Source organism: Bos taurus, chromosome 28 (genome assembly GCF_002263795.3).
Source record: "Bos taurus isolate L1 Dominette 01449 registration number 42190680 breed Hereford chromosome 28, ARS-UCD2.0, whole genome shotgun sequence".
NCBI classification, from domain to species: domain Eukaryota; kingdom Metazoa; phylum Chordata; class Mammalia; order Artiodactyla; family Bovidae; genus Bos; species Bos taurus.
In genome coordinates, this window is record NC_037355.1 from 31,275,325 (window position 1) to 31,302,955 (window position 27,631).

At 40.2% G+C, this 27,631-nt stretch overlaps 1 long non-coding RNA gene across 1 annotated transcript in view; it reads left to right on the forward strand.

The window, feature by feature from the left end:
* LOC101907017 (uncharacterized) overlaps positions 1-27,283 on the forward strand; it is a 166,467-nt gene extending 139,184 nt beyond the window's left edge. The window contains exon 11 of the long non-coding RNA XR_009493293.1: positions 551-27,283. This is a non-coding gene — a long non-coding RNA (uncharacterized lncRNA). The remainder of the gene's footprint in view (positions 1-550) is intronic.
* Positions 27,284-27,631: the final 348 nt, after the last annotated feature.

Here is a 27,631-nt window from a genome sequence, read left to right on the forward strand (position 1 = left end):
GCATCTGAATTACATTGTCTCTGTCTTTTTTCCCCAACCCATGATTGCTGATGGACAGAAAATGCTCATAAAACCTTGATTCAAACCACAGAATGGCTAAATAATTCACGCTTGACTATTTTTTGAAGAATTTTGAATCCAAAAATAGGACTCTAAAGGAAATGGACATTATGTTTTCTTTTTTCCTCCCCTTTTAAGCTTAGTTAGATTTACACTTGGGTAATGGGGGTCAGATTTAGGGGAAAGTTTTTTTCTTTTTTCAATAAGATATTAAGCTATACATCAGGATTTCTTTTTATCTACAACTTGGATTTAAAAAAAACACAAACCCCAATCTTAAAATAAATAAAAACAGTTACTTGGTGATTTCTCTGTCTACCATGAAGGGGCTTGGTTATGCTTACAGGAAACAAATGTTTTGTGACTGTGTCTTAGAATCCTTCACTGTTTTTGATGTCTGTTTTTTTTTATCTTCCAAATTAGAAATTCTTTGTCCTGAATTTGTTGTTGCTTTCTTTGGCCCATTCTTTGGTGTCTTTTCCTTTTTTAGAATTGTTGCATGATGAGAACGTTCTCACAAAGATTTCACCTGAGTTTTTCTTCTTAACCTTGACATCCATCAACAACTGTAAGTGCTCAGTGAGCCTTCTCTGTTCTGACTTCTGTCCTGGAGTGGCAGTGTAGACTTTTCTTTTTCACTCTAGTCTTCTTTTCACAAGGTGGACTGTCAGCAGTAGCTTAGAGATTTGCTATTCAAGTCATGGATGCCTCTGTGAAAGGTGAAAACTTAAGTTCAGATACTCTCTCCCTCTTTGCTTCCTTCATCTTTCTTTTCTGCCTTTAGTGTATTTTGCGGGAGAAGACGAGCTCACTAATGCAATAACCCAGAAGACAGAACCCTAAGATCATTTTGGAGGAACTTGATCCTCAAAGGCAACTTTATCATTCAAAAGTTTTCAGAATGAAACCCTAGAAGAAAATTAGGTGTGGTTTTAAAAAAAATCAAGTAAGAGGCTAGTGATCACTTGGGATGGAATTGAAGTAGACCCATCCTTACTATTGGAACTGACTTCCCTTCAGGTTTCTGGGTCCCCCTTCCTTTGGTAGTACAAATACTGCTGGCGCTTCTAGGATGAGACAGTGTGATAGAGTAGAAAATGCACCACATGAGGGCCATCCTGGTTACTAAGCTGACTCTAGGACTTTGACCAAGACCTCGAATTACTCTACGCATCATGTAAAACAAGAGGTTGGTTGGATACTGACTTGGATTGTGTGATGCAACCTAAACCTACCTCCTTGATTGCTTGTCAGTTGGCTTCTGCTTTGCAGGACTCTCTCTGACCCTGAATCTCACTTGACTCTGCTCATGTCAGCCTTAGCATCTGAGATGGCTACCCTACTTCCTCCACATTGCCTTCCTTTAGCCACCCAAATCTTAACCTTCCTTACAGGGCTGTTCAAATGACTTCAGGCCTTTTATAGCTACTCAGGTCCTTAATGAGCTGCTGCTCCTCAGAATTTTCACTTTACTTGTCCATCCCATATTGCCCAATACCTGTTTATTGGAACACTTGGTGTCCGCTTGTTGCAGCATTTTGGATCTGGACGGGACTGTGTGTTCAAGGCTTGGGACTTTGGGGACAAGTTTCCTCATCATGTCCTGCACTGCACCCAGTGTAAGCTGGGCAAATACTAGATGTCCTACTGATTATTGGTTAAAGCCTAGAATTTGTAAGGAGTGTGAAAGCTCTAGTATTTTAGCTACTCATGTGCTTTAGGTTGAAGTCATGAACAAAAGCAGAGAAGGACGTTTTAAGCCCAAACTATCTAACTATCTAAGATGCTGTTTATCACCATCACTCTGGGTGCCCATAAGTGTTTTCTTTCTTCTGTGTTGTTGTTGTTTTTTTTTTAAAGGATGTGGTTGCAATGAGGCCTTCAGCTTTGTCAGCCTGGTAACAGACAATGATGAGGCTGCTGTGTCCAAGAGGGGCCAGGACCCTGCCACTCATTCTTCATCTCTCCTCCGAGAAAGCCCTTGAGGTTTTTTGAACCACTCTCCCCCCACTCTAGATTGCAGTACACACTTGGAAGACCGCCAATCTAGCTGAGTTCCATCACATTATAGGTGAAGAAACCAAGGTTCGGAGACTCAGAGAGGTAGTGGTTCCATGGAGACCGTATAGTGCCACTGGAAGCCGGCTCTGGCTGCCCAACTCCACCCTACACCAGGCTTCCCGAGTACTGGGTGCTCAGACACGCAGAGTGAGTGAATGCAAAGAGTAATTACGGAAGGTTGATGGATGTTCTAATGGACCTTACAGTTGTGAATCAAAAAATGTAAGCAGTGTTGATGTTTATTATGTAATCCTCAACCCTCAACTGTTCAGGTTAGCTGGGTGGGATGAAGGGTGGCTGGAAGGGTCACTGGGTGCAAAGTTCAAATGTCTTTGATGGGCACTGAGTAGTTTGTCTTGGTTTTGACCTGCAGTTTTCTAGCTTTGTCATCTAAGCCCTCACCCCAGTGTGGGTCACGTGAAAGGGTCTGTAGATTTTCAACAAGCCAGTTTTCAGAAAAGGTTGGCAGGGAGACTTTCTGTTTTGTTACCTAAGCTGGGATTTGATCTTCAGACCCTCAGGGTGAAAGGCTAATACCTTAATTTGTGTGTTTTATAAACATCCCCAGGCGACGACCTTCTTCTAGCCTCATGTGATACTCACATTTTGCAGGACTTAAAGCTAAAATTTCTGGCTTGGAACAGAGTGAGGTGGCCTGCTGCAGTTTAGAATCTGTAGGGTTGTTAGTTGTCAGCAAGTGTTATTTGCATACTGTTGAATAAAAGGGTTTGGTGGCGGGGGCAGGTTCCTAGAAAAATGCAATTTTTATTAAAAAAATATATGATTAAAAAAAAAAAAACTCTAATAGGACATGTGTCCAACATAGTAAGGTATTTTTTCCAGTAGGTTCTCCCTTCCTAACAGCTTTCCTTCAAGGGTCATCTTTATTTTTCTGGTGTCAGTCAAATTATTTTTCAGCAGAGCATGAAAAGTGGAGATGGAGACGCTGCGTGACTGTGTGTTAGAACCACACAGAAAGTTTTTTGTTTTATGTAAATAGAGATTGATGGAACATTTTACACAGAGTACAGTCTTTTGACAAAAAGTATTGATGGTTGCTTTCAGTAAGTGTTACTTGAGATGACAGAACATTGCATTTTAAGATGAATTACACGAGAAACTCCCTCTTTGGGAATGTCATACATTTTATTTCATCTGTTGTTTTATGAGAATGACTGAAGCCATGAATACCTTAGCCTGAACTGTTTCCTTTGCATGTTATAAGTCCTGGTTTGATGTACTCCTATTTTCAATATCAAGTTATAGAGAAAATATTTATACTGGCAAATAACATTGATAAAAATGCTTAAATGTTCAGAAGCAGAACATAACTTCTCACATGGTTTCCCCTGTGTGGTGGTGATTTGTGGGAAGGCTGGGATCCTGGTTAGAGTTAAATGTGTATTTTTCAGAAAGATCGCAGAGATTTTTGATAAATGGTTTTTTGGAGGGTATGTTTGGCGGTTTCCCTCCTCTGGCTATATTTGAATTTCAAAAATGCTTCTTTTGCATCCATCTTATATAGGCATACCTCAGATATAATGTGGGTTTGCTTTATTACCACTGCAGTAAAGCGAGTCATAGGACATTTCTACTTTCCCAATGGTGCTGGAGAAGTCTCTTCAGAGTCCCTTGGACAGCAAGGAGATCAAACCAGTCAATCCTAAAGGAAATCAACCCTGAATATTCATTGGAAGGACTGATACTAAAGCTGAAGCTCCAGTGTTTTGGCCACCTGAAGCAAAGAACCAACTCATTTGAAAAGACCCTGATGCTGGGAAAGATTGAGGGCAGGAAGAGAAGAGGGTGACAGAGGACGAGATGGTTGAATGGCATCATCGACTCAAAGGACATGAATTTAAGTAAACTCCAGAAAACAGGGAAGGACAGGGGAGCCTGTCATGCTGCAGTTCATGGGGCTGCAAAGAGCTGGACACGACCGAGTAACTGAACAGCAACAAAATGTGTCTAAAAGTTATGTTTACACTATACTGTAGTCTATTAAGTGTGCAACAGCACTATATCTTTAATAAATGTACATGTTTAATGAAAATACTTTATTTTTAAAAATTGCTAACCATTTTCTGAGCCCTCAGTGAGCTATAGTAACATCAGTGAGCACTGATCACAGACAACCATAACAAGTAGAATAATAATGAAAAAGATTGAAATAGTGTGAGAATTACCAACATGTGACAGAGACAGAGAGTGAGCAAATGCTGTTAGAAAAATGGATGGACTTGCTTGATGCAGGGTTGCCACAAACCTGCAATTTGTTTAAAAAAAAAAAATGCGGTGTCTGAAGTGCAGTAACGTGAAGCACAATAAAATGAGGTATGGCCAGAATTGTTATTTGTTCTTTATGCAAAAGGTCAGGAAGACAAGGTCTGTGGTGACTTTGGTTTGGGGCCTTAATTTTCTTTGCAGTATGCATTCAGGGATATTGGCTTAAAGGCATCAGGGGGTTGATGAGTGTTAATAGATTCATCACATGTTTACTGTACCATTTATACCAGGAACTGAGGAAATAGAACTTACAACCCTGTGAGGGCGAGAGAGAAACAGATAATAAAATTTCAGGCTGGGATGCTATGAAGAAAATAAAGCAGAGTGTGAGTGGTTAGAGTGTCTCAGAAGTGGGTTTAGGGGTTCTTTTAGAGTTGTTAGGGAGCATTGCTCTGAGAAGTGACGTTTAGGCAAAGAACTGAATGATGAGACAGCTTGAACTGTGTCAAGGTTTGGGAAGCTGGCATAGGGAACAACAAAGTGCCAAGGCTCTGGGGCCAGAGCAAGCTTGACATGCTGGAGGAACAGCAGGAAGGTCAGTGCACCGCAGAGAAGGCAGTGGTGGGACCGCTCTATGTTTGAGGGGTGACGTGGTAGGCTGACAGGGAAGCCAGGTACAAGAGGAGTGGGGTTCTGTGTGTTTGTTTCTGGGTGAAGCTATAGGCTTCTTGCTCTGTGACCCTACTTTCTTCAACTGCCTAGAACCTGGCCACACAGGCTTGCCTATTTTCACCTTGCTTTAATTCACTTCAGTCGCTCAGTTGTGTCTGACTCTTTGTGACCCCGTGGACTGCAGTATGCCAGGCTTCCCTTTCCATCGCCAACTCCTGGAACTTGCTCAAACTCATGTCCATCGAGTCGGTGATGCCATCCAACCATCTCATCCTCTGTCATCCCCTTCTCCTCCCACCTTCAATCTTTCCCAGCATTAGGGTCTTTTCCAATGAGTCAGTTCTTTGCATCAGATGGCCAAAGTACTGGAGTTTCAGCTATAGCATCAGTCCTTCCAATGAATATTCAGGACTGATTTCCTTTAGGATGGACTGGTTGGATCTCCTTGCAGTCCAAGGGACTCTCAAGAGTCTTCTCCAACACCACAGTTGCAAAGCATCAATTCTTTGGCACTCAGCTTTCTTTATAGTTCAACTCTCACATCCATACATGACCACTCGAAAAACCATAGCTTTGACTAGACGGAGCTTTGTTGGCAAAGTAATGTCTTTTCCTTTTAGTATGCTGTCTAGGTTGGTCATAGCTTTTCTTTTTTTTTTTTCATAGCTTTTCTTCTAAGGAGCAAGTGTCTTTTAATTCCATGGCTGAAGTCACCCTCTGCAGTGATTTTGGAGCCCCCCAAAATAAAGTCTGTCACTGTTTCCATTGTTTCCCCATCTGTTTGCCAAGAAGTGGCACCTTGCTAACTTCCATACAGATGTCTCAGTTCCCCACTGGCACTTGTCCCACCACCAACTGGATGTCAATATAGATAAAGTCTTAGTCACCAGGGGAATTTTAAATGTTTACTTCCCTGGAATGAATTCCTCAGTTATATCTGCTCTCACATACTTTTAAGTATTACTGTCTGCAGTGCTTCCCCTGTACTATTACAATTACTTGTATATGTGACTGATTTCCAGCTGTAACCAGCTCTTACTCATATTGGGCCCCCTAGGGCTTAGTGTAGTGCCTAGCACTTGGTATATGCTCAGTGTATTTACTGGCTAAATAAGTGAGACGATGCCGTGTATAAGATCCGATTGCCCAATACAAGTACCCAAAATTAGGGTAAATGCAGTCACTAAACATCTTACTTTTCAGAAGGAGCTTAAAATCAACATAGGGATATAACCTTAAAAAAAGAAAAAAACAAACCCAACAAAAAACTAGTTTTAGAGCTGTTTTGAGGGACTTATTAAGATGAGTTTAAACAGTTGTTGGTTTAAAAAGTTGCAGGAATGAGAGCTCCATGGGGGATTAAATGGCCCAGGAGACACGAGCATTTAAACTCTGGTGGGATAGAAATCCCAGAGGCCAGATGGGTCGTTATACTGAGTCTTTCCTGCATTTGAGCCTGTGTCCCGGGGCCTTATGAGATGCTTGGTCCTCTATAAATTTGGAGCTGATTTGGAACCAGCTAGCTGTTTTTCTCCCTGCTGAATTAATGTGCTGTTCAGCCGAAGCTCAAATATGAAATATATTAAAAGCAAACTAAAAACAGGTCAATGTTTTCTCTCTAATGCTATGGGAATATTTGTTTTTAAATCATCTTTTAGTACTCCACAAATCTTCCCTGTGAAGTATTTTTCTTTTCTTTTTTTTTTTTGAGGGGGGTGGCAGAGACTATTTTCCCCAGTCTAAAATGGCCATTTCTCAAGTCCTGATTTATTCAGAAATTTAAATGGAGAAAATGGCCCCAGATCCCACACAAGTGAAACTTTATTTTTTAATCCGGGGCACAGTAGGGAGTCCTGAGAAATGCATTTTCCTCCAGGATTGTAGGAGGAATACATAGTGTTTGTTTAAAGCATCAGGTATTGAGAAATGTAATGGCAGGGTGAAAAGTTTGACCTCAGCTGCCAGATCCGATCTGCTAGGGGGTAATTGAGTTGCCATGTTTTTTCCCTCTTCAGTTTAAATCAAGTTTTGCTATAGCCCATTTAAGTGTCAAATTGGTAGCAAAACTTGACAACTTCAGGGTGCAGACTTGCTTTTGATCAGAATTTACATGCAAATCATTTTTGCCTTGAACTGTCAGCTCCTGTTTCTGATACTCTTAAGGGGGACATGTCCCTCCCCACCCCTTCTCTCCCCAAGCTGAAGGGGATGGTTGGCTAATGTTATTAATCAGCATGTGGAAGAAAAATTATCTTGATAAATATGGTGGTTAAACTATATTTTCCCTTTTGTGTGTCAGCTGTTGCAGCTGGGCATTTAATCTCCTTTTACCTAGAAGGAAATCAAACAATTATCCAGCGCTTCATGTCAAAAAGGAACTGGTGAATGAGGGGTTGGAGGGTCACCAGTGTATTGGGGAATGGACTTAAGCCACCAAAACCTGACAAAGGGTGCTGACAGTCTGCATTTTCTTAGGCATTAAACAAAGTCTTTGGTAACTTTAAAGAATCTTTCCTTGCATGACTAAACTCATTGAGAGGGTTAGAGAGAAAGCTGCCTCAGAAGTCTTAAGCCTGAAACTTTTTTTCAGTTTTGCCCTAAACCCTTGGGATGCTTAAAAGCACGTGAGCGTGTATAGCTCCATCATCCAGCGAGACAAAGGAGTGTTTGCACTTTCACAGAGTTAATAATGACAGTAGCGAGTCTCTCTTGTTTCCAGCCACCCCTGTCTTAGAGTTCCCAGTCCTCCACCTTCCTGAAGAATTTAATTGTGATTTATACTGTCTCTAAATTCTTAGAGACAGCTCTACTCTGGAAAGCAAGAGAATAGGAGGCCCCAGTGGAAAAAAAAATGGAGAAAAAGAACTTTCTAGAACTCACTGTAGATTAATAGAGCTGATTATGAATATTTATAATTATCCATTACAGAGCCAAAACTTTCAGTGAAGTAATATGTGAGATTTTTGTTTCCAGCCAGCCTGAAATTCCTTCCCATCCCTGCACCCCCAGCGGGGTGAGAACATCAAACATGTCATCTTGCCAACATGACAGCCAGCATCGCATCAGATGGGAGACACATGCAAGCCTGACTTGTGAAGTCAAAGACATTTCAAGATTGGATTCGCCTGATCCGACGTGGCCCTGTTGCAGGCCCTTCGGAAATCTCCGAAGCCAGGGCTCCTTCCCGCCCCCTGTCCGGCGCTGCCTGCCTGTGTGCTGTGAAATTTTAATTGAATTGTTAATGACACCGAGGAGTGACACAACACATGAGAAACTTCCAAGAATCAGTCAGGAGGAGCCCTTTTTCTTACTGCTACAAAACAGAAGACACTGGGAAATTGACAAGTCCAAGCGGCGAGGCCAGGGTAGTAATTGATAGCAGGCTGCCTAGAGCCAAGGTCCTTCCCTGGTAATTGCAAGCAGAGGCTGCCTCTGTGATCTCGCCAGTGGTGTTGGCCATGCCAGAGCGACCCGGCTTTGACGGATGGCTTTCCCGCGGTAATGACTTAGGCATGTTCGCTCTCTCGCATGAGGCCATGTGTCCCTCCCACCGGAGAAAATGAGCTGAACATTTTGCTTCTTCTTTAACAGGGCGCTGTTAAAATAACTCTATTCTATTATATAAGCCCTGTAGTGCCAGGGGCTAAATTTATATGGTTATAAACAAGAGATATTACTTTGGAATACCACAATACTGTGGTTTGCTATTTCTTTAGGATTTCAAATGGTATTTTCAAAATAATGGATTTTACTTCAAGAAAATAAAATTGGGGAGGGGAGAAGGGAGGAAGGATCCCATTTCTGAACAAAACCCTCATCCCGTTTTTAAATTCCTCTGTGTATTTTCCCTAATTCACTGGCCCAGTATTTATTTGTATCTTTGTTTGTTTTGCTGGCTGGATTTGACTCTCTGTGGGGGCATCAGAAATATTATTTACTCCAGGATTCTGAAATAAGATAGACATTTTATTTCATGTTTTTTTTTTTTTTTTTTAATTCTCCAAAGGTTTCTTTTTATTTATTTATTTTTTCCTTTCCCATTTCTGGACATTGATATATTTCAGAACTTTTATGTGGCTTTTTCTCCCTCCCTACACCTATTCTCCCCTCTCCTTTCTTTCCCTTCCTGGAATGTAATTTTGTTGATAAAATATGATCGTAAGCTGAAGTGTCTCTGATGATCTATTGCACTTCTGGATTTTCACTCCTGTCAGTGACTGAGACTTACTAATTCTGAGACAGGGATCCCTGAGTGCTTTTCCCCACTGGGTCTTGTGCTTTCTGGCATACTTGAAGTTGGGTTCCTTACTCCTCTCTTCAGTCAGTTTCACACCAAGAATCAACTTCAAAAGAGTGCCAGCAAAGATCCCTAAAAAGCTCAACTGCAGATGCACTTGAGAATGAAAAGAAGCCGAGCGTATGTGTTTATACTCACGTGATGAGTTTCGATGGAGAGCCTGAGAGGAAGGAGATATTGGTGGGAACTTCTGGATAAAAGCAGGTAGAGGACAGATCCCCAAATTTGCTGTTAATTTTGGTGGTGTGTATTTAGAATTTATATCCTTACAAAACACAGGTTTAAATGATGGTAGGCTTCCAGGCATCTCACAAAACTGTGCAAAAGAGCACCGTTTTAGATAAAATGCTTTTGTGGGCTAGCCTGAAAACCTCACCATTAAAGCATTGGTTCTATTGGAAAACATCTTCAGGACCCTAACTTGGATATAGAAGGCTAGGAAAACAGTTTTTCTTGCCTTCCCCCTCTAATTTGGGAAGGGAGAAACCCCATCTTCTGCGGTGATCCTAGTAGCGAAATGGTTGGCTCTAACTCTGCCTTTAGTAATGGTGCAAGAGTGTAAACCCCTCCCGACTGTCTGTGAGGTAGTGTTGTTCCTACAGTAGGGCATGCTCATAAGTCAGGTGTGTTTTTAAGAAGGGGTGTGTTGTTGGAATTTCGTGTGATTACTTGATTGCATTGCTATTGTTCTATTCATTTGTATTAGACTAATGCTTTATTCTTTAAGCCCATCTTTCCTGTGTTTTCAGTGTGTTTTGTTTTAGAGTGGTGGTTCTCAATGAATGATGATTTTGACCCTTTTATTCTGGGGACATCGATGGGCACATTTGGAAGGGTGGTTTCTACTGGCATCTACGTGGGGATGCCGCTAAACATCCTACAAGGTACAGGACAGTGCCCATAACAAAGAACTGTCAGCTCCTAAATGTTAGTATTGTTCAGCAGAAGGACATATAGAAATAAGCTCTCAGTAAACGTCCATGGATTGAATAAGAAACCACAATCTGTCAGTCAGCAAGTGTTATTGAGTACTTGGAGTTTCTAGGAGGAGCCCAGAACCGAAAGATTTGGGATGTATACAACTTCCTGATCACAAACATAGGATTTACACCTACAGCTGGATTCAAATGATGCTTATACTCCATGACTGTGGGCTTTTGCTTAATCTCCATCAGTCTGTCTTCTTCTCTGCTTTGATAGTACAAGGCTTCTCCGGTGGGTCAAGAAGACTCCCTGGAGAAGGATCCAGTATTCTTGCCTGGGAAATCCCACAGACAGAAGAACCTGGTGAACGACATCCTTGGGGTCACGAAGAGTAGGACATGACTTAGTGACAACAACAACCAAAATGGCAGCACTATTAACACATTGTAGGACAAAGCCTATAGACTCATAGGCTTACAGTAGACTTTAAAAGGAAACGACTGAATGTATAAATTAGCCACTGCCCTAAAGTTGTTGACAAAATGAATCTGGAAATAATCTTACTGCAACATTACCTGTTGCAAATGAGAAAACTGAGACTCAGAAAGGGAGGTTATTTACTCAAAATGATGGCTGCTAGCAAATTTCAAAGTTGGGAGTAGTACTCGGGTCTCCTGACCCCAGGTCCTAAATTATTTCCAATATTAAGTTTCCCTTTACGGTCTAGGACTTAAGACTGGTTGGGAAGCAAGTCCATCATATTTGAAATAGAGACTCCTTTAGAGACAAAATTTCCAGTCTGAGAGCTCTGGATTCTGGAAGGACACAGAGATAAAGAAATTGGATTATCATTTACAGTGATCATAAAACTTATGTAGACTGTCATGATCCAAAATCTTTTGTGAGAAGCTGAAGAAAATGGGTAGAAGACTTACAGAGATGGTCTTGGGATTCAACTCTTTCAGTGCTGAGAAGTCTTATTTCATGGTAGCAGTTGGAATCTTTGAAGTTTCTCTGAAGACCCCAGATACTCAAAGGAGGGAAGACAGGACATTTGTTGAGTATTGTCCAGTGTTAGGCACAGTGTCCAGGGAGTCCACAGGGACTCCAAGCATCTTGTTTCATCGGTCTTACTGAGCTCTAGTATCACAGGTGTCCTCCACTTCCAAGATAATGGAGGAGAACTGGGGGTGATGCAGCCACAGGGTGATGTGCTGGGCTGCCTTCCAAGGTCCCAGTTCTGAATGACGTTGAACGGTAGCGTTAAAATACCCATGAATTCCTCTTAAGTTAAAAGAGTGAGTTATGACAACTGTGGATATCAGTTGTACTTGAAGACACGTATAAGCATTGAAAAAGGAAAGCAAAACTAATAATACATCGATATTAACTAGTTATTTCTAGTGTTGGGATCAAGGATGATTTTACTTTTCCTTTTTCATCTGTACGTTTATAAGTCTGTTTTACAAGGAATAATGGTAGAATTGATGTGATCAGCGAGTGTGTGAAAGTTGTAAAATTTAAAAGAAAGGTGAGCTGTTAATGTGCCTGGAATCTATGAACAAAGCAAAAGAAGATCAAAGGTGAAGGTTCTTCTGTTGAGGAAGCTTTATTCTAGTTCTGGAGAGAAATCCTACACACACAGGAAGTTTATTAATAATAATGACATTTACTGATAGCTTTTAACTATTGTGCTATATGTGACTGATTAGATTATGATAGAGAATCTCTAAAGTTTTTAAAATGTATCACCACTGTCCATGTAACTTCTATATATTATTTCACTGAATCTCCCCAAGAGTCATATAGGGTCCTTACTAGTATTCTTGTTTTACAGATGGAAAAACAAGTTTAGAGAATTTGGGGAGTGGTGGAGCAAGGATTGACTCCAAGGTTGATGTCTTTTACCACCAGCTAATATTACCTCCCAGGGAACCCTGCTTAGCCAGTAAAGCACCACGTATCATTGCCAGTGAGGATCTGTAAGAGGTATCAATTAAAGATCATTTTAGCCTGGGTAAGAGAAGGGAGAACGACCGGGAGTCTCATCCTAGTCTTGGCCTCATGGCAAATAAAAGGTTCCTAACCCACTTTCATGGGAGAAGGCAATGGCAACCTACTCCAGTGCTCTTGCCTGGAAAATCCCATGGGTGGAGGAGCCTGGTAGGCTGCAGTCCATCGGGTTGCGAATAGTCGGACACAACTGAGCAACTTCACTTTCACTTTTCACTTTCATGCACTGGAGAAGGAAATGGCAACCCACTCCAGTGTTCTTGCCTGGAGAACCCCAGGGACGGGGGACCCTGGTGGGCTGCCGTCTATAGGGTCGCACAGAGTCGGACACGACTGAAGCGACTTAGCAGCAGCAGCAGCAACCCACATTCATCAAGATTCAGTTGACTTATCAGTAAAGAGGTTTTAGGATGATTCTGTTCAGCATGACCGAGTGCCTCTGGACCAAAACACATGAGCCACTTGCAGGATTATGTTAGGAGCACATGAGGAGGGTGAGACCAGGCTCATGTTTGAAAAGTGTGTTGAGGAGCTGCCTCTTTCTGCTCATCTCTAATTAAAAGCCCTTTTGAAGATGTCAGCACTGATTGGGTAATGTGGCTATAATTGACAGTACTGCTCCCTGGCCTGGTGGAATCACCTTTCAGTTTACAGCCTGCGCTGGGTCTGTGGTGCCCACACCATGCTCAGAACCACATTGGCCACAGTAAGTGCTGTGGAATGTGTGTGTGTTTCATCTTTATCAGGAATGTCATGTGGGGTTTCTTGATTGCACCGGCAGCTTACTGCCCCATCTGAGCTTCCAGACAAAATACCAGGGCTCAAGCCACATGTGTTTATGGTATATAATAAATCTCTATTTGTCATAATGGTTTAAATTTAAAAGAAAAAGAAAGGTGAGCTGTTATGTGAAAAAAAAATTGACTGTTGTAAATTAACTTTCTTGGAGTTTCAGGTCAAGCCCGATTTATTAAAGGGGATAAAAGAGATAGAAACCTGGTCTGCAATCACAGTTGAGATTTACCCACACCTTGAGTAGGTCCTCCTTTGGACCTTTTCTTGAACTGCAGCTGGCTTGGTTTTTGTAGGACCTGCTGGGAGCTGAGGTTGTGATGAAAAACAGTTATTCTTTCAAATTACTCACAAGAAGAGGCCTCATTTTATCAAGTGCCCTCCTTAATTTGATTGTAAGACTTTTCATATTTATTTTTTCTGCATTAATCACGCTGTATCTTTGTGGCAAGTATAAACACTATGCTGAAAGACTACATTTTAAAGGGGAAAAAAAATCACTTAGATGACAAATGTTTTTCTAGAGGTGGCCTGTTGGGAACCCTTGATAGATTAAGAAGGTTATTTTGGGTTTGGTTGCAACATTGTGAACTTTTATAAAGACTCTTCTTCAGATCAGGATAGTATTAAGGTTTTTGCAGATTAACTTTTAGCGGGGTTTCCCAGGTGGATCTAGTGATAAAAAACCTGCCTGCCAATGCAGGAGACATCAGAGACATGGGTTCGATCCCTGGGGTGGGAAGATCCCCTGGAGGAGGGCATGGCAACCCACTCCAATATTCTTGCCTGGAGAATCCCAGTGACAGAGGAGCCTGGCGGGTTGCAGTCCATAGGGTCACAAAGAGTTGGACACTACTGAAGCGACTTCGCACGCACAACCTTGATGAAAAGAGTGTTCAGTATTGACTTCCTCTGGCAGGAACCAGCAAGGGGCTGGGAGTTTTAGCTAGCATTTTCCTTCTCTGAAGGAAGGCTCTCTTTGCACCTGACCTTGCCCGAGAAACACCTCTCAGTACCTTCCTCACTGAAGACTGAGGAATTCTTACTTTGATACTCTGGAGCAGACCCAGAAGTCCAGGGCCCAGCCTAGGTGTTCTTTCCTGCCATTTAGGTTCCTTCTGACCTGGACAGCCCACAGTATTTTGAACAATGAAGGACAGTTAATCTGTTCTCAGCAGAGGCTCCCCACATGGTCTCCTGGTTCCCAGAACTCCTTGAGTGCTTCGTGTTCTTAAGGAGGACAACTTAGCATCAGATTCTGGGTGGTCCATTACAGACATGAAAATGAATTCATGTGCCTTCATGTTATTGAAATCTATAAGGTTTCTTATCTCTTTGATCATTGTGGTACAGAAGAGATCTAAGTGTGCATTGGAGACATTTATTCTTTGATGTGCAGGCCTATTTGTGATGAAGTTTCAATGAAGTTGTGCGTGAGGAAGTAGGATGAGATAATTTCTCAAAAAGTTTTTTTCCAGAAAAGTAAGTCAAGGCCTCTGCTGATCTGAATAAACACATGAAGAGTTTATTATTATCATCACTATTTTTTAGCATATTTTATACCATTGTCTAGCTTGGGTAACAATATTTGTTCATTTTTTATTTTAAAGGTTAGATTAATGAGATAGAATTTACATACAAAGAATTCCATTTGTAAGGAAACAGACGATTTCTGACAAATGTGTGCAGTTTTGTAATCAGCATCATGATCAAGATAGAACTTTTCTATCACCCTGAAGATTCCCTGTTGCCCCCTCATCCTATCCCTGTATGTCTTTCCCTATCCCTCACTGCTGACCATGACTGCTTTAGTTTTTGTTTCTGTAGTTTTGCCTTTTCCCAGAATGTTATGAAGATAGAATCATACAGTGTGTAGCCTTTGGTGCCTGGTTTCTTTCCCTGAGCATGATGCTTTTGAGATTGACCCACGTTGTTGCATGTATGTTCATCCCTTTATGTTGCCGAATAGGATTCATTGTGTGGATGTGCTGTGATATGCTGACAAGCTCACCGCTTGATGGACATTTGGATTGTTTAAGGTTTTGCACTACTATACATAAAGCAGTTATAAACATTTGCTCAGAAAAGTCTTATCTCGGCGAATGTTCCATGGACTTTTGGAAAAGAATGTGGACCCTGCTATCACTGGTTGGAGTTTTTTTGTCAATGTCAAGTTGACTCATAGTGTTGTTCAGGTCTTTTATATCTTTAACAATTTTTTGGGTTTGCTTTTTAGTGTTAATTAGATGAGTACGAAATCTCTATATATGATTGTGGATTTTTTGTGTTTCTTATTTCATTTTGGTCACATTTTCTTTATGTATTTTGGAACTCTTACTTGAATACATATTGTTATATCTTATTGACTAATTGACTCTTTGGTGCTGGAAAATATTCCTTGTTTTGAAGCCCACTTTGTATTATTTTATTATAAAGATCTCAAATTTTGTGTGGTATATCTATTTATATATATATATTTACTTTATATATATACACACACACTCTTACTGTATCTCTGAATTTACATTTATAGTGAATTTTTTTTAATCCAATCTCATGATTCCTGCATTTTACTTGAAGTGTTTAGGGTATTTACATTTAATAAAATTATCAGTATACTTGATTTTAAATCTCACATTTTGCAAATTGCTTTCTATTTGCCCCATTGGTTCTCTATTTCCATTTCCCTCTTTTCCTTCCTACCTTTACTTTATAAATATTTGCAATTCTATTTTATCTCCATTATTGGTTTAAAAATCTTTCTCCTTTAAAAGTATTTTTTTGTTAGCTTTACCATGTATACTATATATCTTATTGCAGTTTGTTTTCAAATAATATGCCACTTTTTATATGGTTTAAGAACCTCAGTATGGTATACTTCAGTTTCCTCCTGCCCATCCTCTGTCTTATTGTTGACTTACATGTTACTGCTGTATATGTTTACACCCCAGAGATTATTTTTTTTTTAGACAGTAGTTATCTTTTTTTAAAACCAGGAAAAATATTTTTAATTTGCTTCTTTTAAGAGAAAAATTTAGTCTTTTATTTTTTTCTAGTTTGCATTTGCAAACTAAATATATTTTTCAGAGCCAGTATCTTTTAAAGAAATAAAAAGAAAAAAAAGTCAATCATATTTTCCATGTTTTTAGCATTTATAGAGCTCTTACTTCTTTATATATGTATCCAGATTTCCTTCTGGTACTGGACTCTTGCCTAAATAACTTTTTCTAATGTCTTTTCGTACAGGTATTCTGGCAGTGCTTTCTTTGTTTTTGTTTGGATGAAGAATTCTTTATCCCACCTTCATTTTTAGAAGATAATTTAAATGTGGATGGATTCCTTATATAATTTTTTTAGTACTTTCAGAACTTTACTTTCAGTACTTTAGTGATGCTGTTCCTTTTTTTTTTTGGCCTTGTATTTATTCTGTTGAGAAGTCCGTTTTTCTCAGCTTTGTTTTTCTGTATTTGTTTATTTTTCTCTCTGCTTGCTTTCAAGAGTTTTGCTTTCTCTTTTGTTTTTAGCAGTTTTGCTGTGAGGTGCCTGTGTCCTTACCCCCCACTTGAGGATTTCTGAGGTTCTTTGAATTGTGGTTGATGTTTTTCATCAGTTTTGGAAAATTCTTGGCTATTATCTCTTTAATTTTTTTTTCCTACTATTTTTCCTGTCTTATCTGCTTTTGGGATTCCAAATATACGTTACACCTTTTGGTATCATTCCATAGCTCTTGAATGCTCTGCTTTGGCTTGTTTTTTCCACCCTTTTCTTCACTATTAATTTGGGTGATTTTTTATTCACTTACATTCAAGTTCAAAAATCCTTTTCTTTGCTGTGTCATCTGCCAATAAGCCTGTTGAAGGAATTCTTCCTCTTTACTACCATGCTTTTATTTTTAGCATATTTATTAGATTTGTTTTTATAGTTTCCATTTTTTCCCCTCTGGAAATCACCCATCTGTTCATCCATTATGTTCACCTTTTCCTCTAGGTTAAAAAAAATAAGCAGTAATAGTTATTTTATGTCCCTAGCTGTTAATCCCAACATCTGCATCACTGCTGGTTCTGGTCACGTTGACTGTTTTATCTTTTGATGAAGAATCTCTTTTCCTTGCTTATGTGTGTTAGATAATTTTCGATTACACTTTGGATGGTGTGTGTAAAACAACTGCAGAAATTTAGATAAATAGTACTTAGAAATGGAGACACTTCTGTTGGAATATTAGCATGGGTAGTTGAATCAATAGTCAGTAATTGAGCTGGGTCTGAGTTATTTTGTAAGATGTACCAGATTGGTGGCTTGCTACTGTCATGGTTTAGTGGGAGTTGCAGAAATAAAGGGTTTTCTTTATGTCCCCGTTCCATCCTTAGCTCTTGGCAGGTCTCAAATGCCTAAGCCCCGTCCATGCCTTTTCCCCTCCTTGAGGGTTGACTGCTATTGCTGGTTACTCAGTGGTGAGGCTTGTGGTGGCAGGAGGGTTTCTGTCTCCTCCCGCTCTGTCAGTCTTAAGCAGGTTTTGAGTGCATAAGTCCCGGGCATACATTTTTCTGTCTCGCATTAATGAATGCTCTTGAGTAGGACAGCATTTTCTGTCCCCTTTCCAGTATTATCAGGCCTCTGCTTTCTATGTATGCAAATTGCTCTACCTGAACAGGTTTTCTGCCCCTTTCCTCAAGGAGCAGATATCTTTTGCTTCTAGCTCTTGTTTAGTTGCATTATGCTTTTATCTGGGACTGTTCCTCCTTAGTGGATTATGGCTGGTGTTTTCTTTCATTCTTTTTTTTTTTTTTAATGAGGGAAGGTTTTGAAAGTAGGCAAGATTTCATGCCTGTGTACAATTTCGGGGCTTCTCCCTATTTCTCCTGCTTCGCCTTAATCTGTCTTGTGAGTACCATGGGGGAAGAAAGCTGGTAAGTAAGTACAGACTCTACTTGTATCTAGGACTCTCAGAAACTCTAAGCTCCTCTGGCTTGCCCACGTTTAGCATTTACATTTCTGTTAACATTTCAGTTGTTTTCTTCTTGATTACTCTTATGATGGCTGCCCCTCAGCCTGTCCTCTGCCAGAGGTGAAGCAGTTTGGATGTCTCATCTCCCTACATAGAAGGACAAGTCAGATTTTGGAATTCAGTTCGCTTCTCTGCCTTGTAACATCAGCGGAATGTCTCCCATCAGCTGGTGGAGAGGGAATTTCTGCCTGATGAGGGCTGATCTGCTGGTCCCGTACAGTCAGTCTTGAGGGACTAGGATTTCAGAATCTATGTATATCTGATACAGGGAACAGTTGCTGATCCTCATGAGAAGAATTTGGTGGATCTTCTGCTGTTTGCTTGCTATTGCCTTGCAAGAAAGTGGTAAAGAAAACTAGAGCTCTACTATTCTTACATAATTAATGAGAGGGGAAGAAGCAGACAGTACTTGGAGGGGGGTTGGCACTTGAAGGAGGGTAAGGAGTAGGGTAAATTTCTCATTTTTTACAAGTTTTATCTTGAGGGCAGTCTGTAGTCTTTGCCATGTAGAAAGGAAAAATTAATAGAAAGCACACTGTTTTTGGCTTGAATAATGAGACATCTAGGTTTAGGGTAACCTTGGCTGCTTAAAAGAGGGAAATCCCTGTACGGAGTGAGCAAGTGAGTGGAGGTCCAGGTTCTATGTAGAAAATCTGCCCAAATCTGTAGTTGGACCCTGAACCACATAAGTAGATTTCACACGAGTAAGAATAAAACAGTTGAACTGAAATTTGAACTGCTGCCTGCCACAGGGGAGACAGTGTTTTATAGTTTGCTTTCAGCCAATATATTGGCTTGCTTAAAAAACGATATTCAGAGAAACTTAACAGAATCAAGAATTTCTACAGCATATCATTCAAGACATCTAAGATCAATGTAAAATTCTCACTGCATTATCAAAAGCAGTCAGTAGAGACCAACCCCAAGATGACCCAGATGATGGAATAATAAATATTATAAAGTTCCTATTACAGATATGCAGAAAGATGTAAAGGGAAATATGATCACAAGGTAGGAAAGGATAGGACGTTTTAGAGAATTAGTATTATATGATTCTATTGTTCTAATAATAGTAACACAAACTAGCACTGGAAATTATAACAAACAAAAAATTGATTGGATGAGCTTAATGATAGAATGAAGGTGGCAGAGGAAGAGTCAGAAATTTTAGAAAGATCAATGGAAAAACAGAGAAAAGAAAAAAACAAACACAAACAGAACTACAGGGACCTGTTGGGCAGGATCACAAGCTGTACTTTATGTTCTAATATTAGTTCTAACATAATAGAGTTCCAAAAGAAGAAATGAGAAGGTGAGGCCAAACACTGAGGAACTAATGGCTGAAAATATCCCAAATTTGGTGAATAACATGAATTTATAGGTGCTCAAGAGCACCAAGCAGGATTAATTTGAAGCAAACCACACTTAGGTATGACTCAGTTACATGTCCAAAAGAAAAGTTAAACAGCTAGAAGAGAAAGACGTAGATCTCTTAAAGGAGTTACTGAGATAAACTAAATTACCTTAGTGTCTTACCAGAGACAAAGGACGCTGGAAGAATTGTAAGAGAATGTCTTTAAAGGGCTTAAAAAAAGGAAAAAAAGAAAACTATAAATCCAGAAGATGAAGTACAGACATTTTCATATAGAAAAAAATTACTAGCGCTTCTGCATATCAATAAAAGATAAAGGAGGCTCTATTGATATAAGCTGAAGAATGGAAACTCACCTTGAGGAAGCAAGAAGAACATCGGATGTGATAAACAAAGATTTTTCCTTTTAATTTCTTCAAAACACGTGGGAGTGTTTAACCACCAACCTCTAAGGTATTTTGGAGTATAGTTTATGCAGAGGTAGTATATATGTCAACTGTAACATAAAGTCTGGAGGTGAGATAAAAGACTCATTATGGTTGCATGATTTGTTCATTTTACAGGAAGTGGTACAACATTAGCTCTAAGCAGACTGTGTGAAATGAAGAATGTATATTATAATCTTAGAGCAATTCATAAAAAATAATGCAAGACATAGCAGACAAAAAAACAGTAGATAAATTAAAATGATATTCTTAAAAACTGTAAAAGAAGGCAGGAAAGGAGGAACAAAGGAAAAAAATGCAAGCTACAAAGAGAAAACAGAGGTAATGTGGTAGACTTAACTCAAACCATAGCAATAACTATATTAAATGTCAGTGGGCCAAATACCCAGTTCAAATGTGACGAGTAAAGCCTGGAGTTTTAGTCCTCAGGGATGTTTAAAGGGTCATGAAAATATTTGGGGGGTTTCAGGAGACAGTGTGGCTACGGAAACTCATGTTCTAGCCCTGCAAGATTGATACTGACAAATAAAAGGAAATGAACAGACAAAAGGAGATGAACTATTTAGAGCAAACATGAGGCATGGGTTCTGGTTTGTCCAGCTCTTCTGGCTCTGATTCAACATTACACAGTTTCAGTTAGGGTGGTAACTGGCTATATAGTTCAATGTTGAACACCAGCTGGAACTGGGATTGAAGTATAGGGCAAGATGCCGATGTGTCTTTTCTCCTGTTTCGCCTAGCTGCGTCCTGTCCATCTATAAACACGTTGTTCCTGTTTCCAGTGGGCCCTGCCCCCCTCCCCCACCTGCCTTAGAGCCATATAACGGATGGATCTCTGTGTTGATTTGTTAAGTTCTTCCATCTGGGCCCCCAAGAGGTTTGGAGAACAAAGTGTTTTGATGTGTCCTTTCAGACTGATGTGCAGGAGGCCTAGTGTGAGTGACTTATTAAGTGGTATCTGAATCCTCCAAGACACCACTGGCATAGAGGATACAGCCAGCACAATGACATGTTTCTTAGTTCTCCGATGAAGGAACGGGTATGCAGTGTTCTGCTTCACTAGGCAAACAACAGGTACACCCCATACCCCTCCTCCGGAAAGGGACTAGGAAATATATTTACCAACTTGGAAAGAAAAAAGAATTAGATGACAGTCCACAGTATGATTTCTTGTTGTTTTTCTCCTTGTCTGATTGGCCTACTATCCGCGAAAAACTTTTAAAAACACCTCCCTGAAATTTAAGCTATGTAAAGCAGTTTGGGGGGCTCAGGTGTGACCAAGAGGGTTTTTGGCACAGTGAATTCTGTTTCATTTGAGGGAGGAATACTGTTTTCAGGCACCTTGATGATGGAAAAAAACCCTCTGTGTTTCAATAAGACTTTGCTCTGGACCTAAAACTAATTCTCAAGATGTTCATTGACTTGAATCCTATTGAAGGGCATCTTGGATAACACTGTTATCAACCATATGACTTCTGCTTTAGGTACTTTTTCAAGTGAGATGGAGTATAACTTTAAAATAGGCATCCGTGGCTTTAGGAAAGTCACAACTTCTCTGGGTCTTATGAATAAACTGAGCCTAATTAGACACTTATGGAGAGTTTGGCGTCAAGAAGTCCATGGTGTGGGGTGAAGCTAGGGCTTTTGCATTTTCAAGGAGCATCATAGGTGGTCCTTCTGCTGATCTCTAATGAGGGTCTCTCCAGATGGTACCATTCTGTGATTTCATGAAAACATAAATGTTATAAAGAGATTTTTTTAAAAATATAAACTCCTCTTTTTAAAGTGGTCCATTTAGGATGATGAAATATTTTATCTTAATAACCGTTAGGCTCCATCCCATGGCAACCTCTCTCTTGACAATTCATTTGATTATTTTGGTTGATCCATCCCAAGGAATGATAATGGTTCACAAAGATTTCCTAGCCAACTCTGGAAGCAAGAGCTCTGACACCTCCTGGGTAGGGAGTTTATCTGTGCAGTTCTGACTTGTCTTAGGACTGTCACGTGATCTTGACAGGTTGGACATTCTCTGTGGGTTTGGAGGGGAGGATTTTATTTCTTAGGGTGTATCAAGATGATATGAAACTTCCTTCAAGAATAGAGCTATTCTTTAAAAGCAGAAAGGCAGTTGTCGGAGGACAGGGGCTGAATGCAGAATTCATTCACTAGGGAATTACTGGTGATCTTGGCAGCAGTTTGCTGAGACTGCTCACCTGAAATTGTTGTTTTCTGCCTTTTAACTGAGTGCCAGTTTGACTGCTGCTGTGAGAGTGTGTTGGTTAATCCTTTGCTTCACTTGTTCTTCTTTGCACAGCCAAGGGAGCATTTCCAAAGATAAAAATCTGTCAACAGAGGCTAAGTCCTAATCAAACAGGTGTGGATGAGTTGGGGAGAGATAATTGCATTGTAGGAGCAACCCTCTAGTCAAAAAGTATCTTGGAAGGAGAATGAGACAGTTGGGTGTTGAACCAACCAATGCACATGATCATGAAGGGGTACATTAATTTTTTGCTGACCAGCTCAGTTGTCAAACTTGACACTTTCTGCTTCACTTTAAGCTTTAACTCACTCGGGTCAAGTATGATTAAAGGACAGAGGAACTGAAAAATCATATATGGAATCCCCTTAATATACTTATCAAAGCCCTTAGGGTGAGTTTCTAGGCCCGAGGACTTAAAAAAATTATAATATGGGCTTCCCTGGTGGCTCAGCAGTAAAAAAAATCTGCCTGCCAATGTAGGAGACCCAGGTGTGATCCCTGGGTTGGCAAGATCCCCTGGAAAAGGAAATGGCAACCAACTCTGGTGTTCTTACCTGGGAAATCCCATGGATAGAGGAACCTTGTGGGCTTTAGTACATGGGGTTGCAAAGAGTCAGAAAAATGACGTAGCAGCTAAGCATGCATGCATTGCTTAAATATAAACATGGCACCATAAAACTCTTAGAGGAGAGTATAGGCAAAACATTGTGTGACTTGAATCATACCAGTGTTTCTTAGGTCACTCTCCTGAAGCAATAGAAATAAAAGCAAGAATAAACAAATGGAGCCTGATCAAATGCATAAGCTTTTGCACAGCAAAGGAAACCACAAGCAAAATGAAAAAAAAAAAAAAACCTACGGACTGGAAGAAAATATTTGCAAATGATGTGGCCAACAAGGGCTAAATTTCCAAAATATATAAATAGCTTGTACAGCTGAACAACAACAACAAAAATAACCCAATCTGAAAAAAAAGTAGAAGACCTAGACATTTCTCCAAAGAAGCCATACAGATGGCCAATAAGCACATAAAAAGATGCTCAACATTACTAATTACCGGAGAAATGCAAATCAAAACTATACTGAGGTATCACCTCACACTGGTCAGAATGGTCATCCTCAAAAAGTCTACAAATAACAAATGCTAGAGAGATTGTGGAGAAGAGGGAACACTCCTGCAGCTTGTGGAGAAGAGGGAACACTCCTACACAATTGGTGGAAATGTGAATTGGTGCAGCCACTGTGGAAAACAGTGTGGAGATTCCTTGAAAGATAGGATTATGATATGATCCTGCAGTCCCACTCATGGGCATGTATCTGGAGAAAACTCTAATTCAAAAAGATATATGTGTCCCAGTGTTCATAGCACAGTCCTATTTATAATAGCCAACATATGGAGTCAACTAAATGTCCATTGACAGATGAATGGATAAAGAATATATATATACACACACACACAAATGATATATATATATATATATATATATATATATAATACAATGGAATAATACTGAACCATGAAAAAGAATGAAATAATGCCATTTGCGCAGCGTGGATGGACCTAGAGATTATCACACTAAACTAGAATAAGTCAAAGAGAAAGAAAAATATATTAATATTACTTAAATGTGGAATCTAAAAAATGATAAAATGAACTTATTTACAAACCAGAAACAGACTCATGGACATAGAAAACAAACTTATGGTTACCAAACGGGAAAGGGAGATTAGCAGATACAAAGTACCATATATAAAACAGATGAACAACAAGGTCCAACTGTATAGAACAGGGAGTTATATTCAATATCCTGTAATAAACCACAATGAAAAGAATATAAAAAGGAGAATATGTATGTAACTGAATCACTTTGCTGTACACCAGAAAGCTAGCATGACATTGTAAATCAACTATACTTCAATCAAAACAGACCCAGCACTACTGACTTTTCCTCTGATTCTTAATTCCTTTAGCACTCATGCTGTATCCCATCACTCAGTCCTCTAACTGTACGGAACTTCCTTAAGTAGTCTCCACTCACTGCCTCCAATGCCCACCTCCCATTCACTGTTGTCTGCTAAGTGTGGTCCATGGGCCAGCAGCCCTGGCATCCCTCGAGAGCTTGTCAGAAACTGAATTGTAGGCCTCACTCAAGACCCATTTCAGAATCCTCATTTTAATTAGATCCCTAAGTGATTTGTGGTACTTTTAAAGTCTGAGAAGGACTGTTAAAGCTACAGTCCTTTCTTATAGGCCTTCTAAGCACAAAGTCTGATGGTCACTTCTCACTCTATCATTAGACATGATTTTTTTTTCTTCTTGTTGAGAATGACAACTATCAAGTTTTCCTTAGAGGGCCAGAGTGTCATGGTTGATATACCATAAGGCACTATATGACCATTCCTACCTGATGGAGAGTTTGTTTGGTTTCCTCAATTTTTTTTCTTTCTTTAATTTTATTTACAGTATTTCAGACATGATTTTCAATGTATAGACATGATTTTCTTCTTTAAGCTTCTCTCTTTGATTTCTTGATAGCTCTGTCTAGATCTTCTTGGCACTTAATTGGCCATTCTTTCTCTGGATCATTTTCTGGCCCATTTTCCTCTTGTAAAAGCACAGATATTTTCACTACTGCTGTGCAAATAGGATCATCAGTACCATCTCTCTAAATTCCGTAAACCTGTCAACAGACTGGTTCCACATAGGAAAAGGAGTACGTCAGGCAATATACTGTCACCCTGCTTATTTAACTTATATGCAGAGTACATCATGAGAAACGCTGGGCTGGAGGAAGCACAAGCTGGAATCAAGATTGCGGGGAGAAATATCAGTAACCTCAGATATGCAGATGACACCACCCTTATGGCAGAAAGTGAAGAAGAACTAAAGAGCCTCTTGATGACAGTGAAAGAGGAGAGTGGAAAAGTTGGCTTAAAGCTCAACATTCAGAAAACTAAGATCATGGCATCCGGTCCCATCACTTCATGGCAAATAGATGGGGAAACAGTGGAAACAATGGCTACCTTTATTTTTTGGGGCTCCAAAATCACTGCAGATAGTGACTGCAGCCATGAAATTAAAAGATGTTTACTCCTTGGAAGAAAGTTATGACCAACCTAGACAGCATACTAAAAAGCAGAGACATTACTTTGTCAACAAAGGTCCATCTAGTCAAGGCTATTGTTTTTCCAGTAGTCGTGTATGGATGTGAGAGTTGGACTATAAAGAAAGCTGAGCGCCGAAGAATTGATGCTTTTGAATTGTGGTGTTGGAGAAGACCCTTGAGAGTCCCATGGACTGCAAGGAGATCCAACCAGTCCATCCTAAAGGAGATAAGTCCTGGGTGTTCATTGGTAGGACTGTTGTTGAAGCTGAAACTCCAATACTTTGGCCACCTGATGTGAAGAGCTGACACATTGGAAAAGACCCTGATACTGGGAAAGATTGAAGGCGGGAAGAAAAGCGGATGACAGAGGATGAGATGGTTGGATGGCATCACTGACTCAATGGACATGGCTTTGGGTGGACTCCGGGAGTTGGTGATGGACAGGGAGGCCTGGCATGCTGCAGTTCATGGGGTTGCAAAGAGTCGGGTACGACTGAGTGATGGAACTGAACTGTGATATTTGTTTTTCTCTTTCCGACCTAGTTCACGCTGTATAATAGTCTCTAGGTTCATCCACCTCACTAGAACTGACTCAAATGAATCCCTTTTTATGGCTGAATAATATTCCATTGCATGTATGTATCACAACTTCTTTATCCATTTAACTGTTGGTGGACTTCTAGGTTACTTCCGTGTCCTAGCCTTTGTAAATAGTGATGGCAGTGAGCGGACAGAGAGGCTGGGACTAATTGAGAGAGTAGCGCTGAAACATATACATTACCATGTGTGAAATGGATGGCGAATGGTAGGTGGGAATTTGCTGTGTGATGCAGGGAGCTCAAACCCGGTGCTCTCAGACAAACTAGAGGGGTGGAATGGTGTGGGAAGTGGGAAGGAGGTTCAAGACGGAGGGGACATGTGTGTGCCTGTGGCTGATTCATGTTCACACATGGCAGAAACCAACACAGTATTACAAAGCAATTATCCTCCAATTAAAAATAAGTTAATTAAGAAAACACAGATATTTTCAATTTGTCTCCAGCCCCACTTTGTCTTCCTCCTAAGGTATAAACCCACTGTTCTAGTTGACTTCTGGATAGCACTTCATTGGATGTTCCTTTGGAACCTTGAGATTACTCTGTCCTAACTAACTTATTTTTTCTTTTACTCCAAAAGGCTGTTGCTCCTCTGGCTGCCTTACTTTGCTTAGTGACATCACTGGGGGGACTGTAGCACCATCATTGACTGCTTCTTCCCTTCCTTCCTTGTCTAATCCGTCACTTGATTGTGTCTCCATCACCGTCATGTGTTCTGATGCTCTCCTTTACTGCTTCATCTAATTATTTAAGTCTCTTTCCTGAACCATTATAAGGGTCTCATCATTATATCTCTAGCCACTGCCTACTCCTTCCTCTCTTGCCCTCTACTGTTGGCTTGTTCTTTCTACATGTTGGAATCATGCTTTTCCTCTGCATCACACCACTCGTTATCTCTGTACCGCTTTCAGAATGAAGTGTGATTTTTTTTTTTTCCACATTATGACAAATGAGCTTTTATTTATTTATTTATTTATTTTTTAAAATTTTTTTAACCCTCCTCCCTCCTCCCTCCCCATACCATCCCTCTGGGTCGTCCCAGTGCACCAGCCCCAAGCATCCAGCATCGTGCATTGAATCTGGACTGGCATCTCGTTTCATACATGACATTTCACATGTTTCAATGCCATTCTCCCAAATCTTCCCACCCTCTCCCTCTCCCACAGAGTCCATAAGCCTGTTCTATACATCAGTGTCTCTTTTGCTGTCTCGTATACAGGGTTATCGTTACCATCTTTCTAAATTCCATATATATGCGTTAGTATACTGTATTGGTGTTTTTCCTTCTGGCTTACTTCACTCTGTATAATAGGCTCCAGCTTCATCCACCTCATTAGAACTGATTCAAATGTATTCTTTTTAATGGCTGAGTAATACTCCATTGTGTATATGTACCACTGCTTTCTTATCCATTCATCTGCTGATGGACATCTAGGTTGCTTCCATGTCCTGGCTATTATAAACAGTGCTGCGATGAACATTGGGGTACACATGTCTCTTTCCCTTCTGGTTTCCTCAGTGTGTATGCCCAGCAGTGGGATTGCTGGATCATAAGGCAGTTCTATTTCCAGTTTTTTAAGGAATCTCCACACTGTTCTCCATAGTGGCTGTACTAGTTTGCATTCCCACCAACAGTGTAAGAGGGTTCCCTTTTCTCCACACCCTCTCCAGCATTTATTATTTGTAGACTTTTGGATCGCAGCCATTCTGACTGGTGTGAAATGGTGTCTCATAGTGGTTTTGATTTGCATTTCTCTGATAATGAGTGATGTTGAGCATCTTTTCATGTGTTTGTTA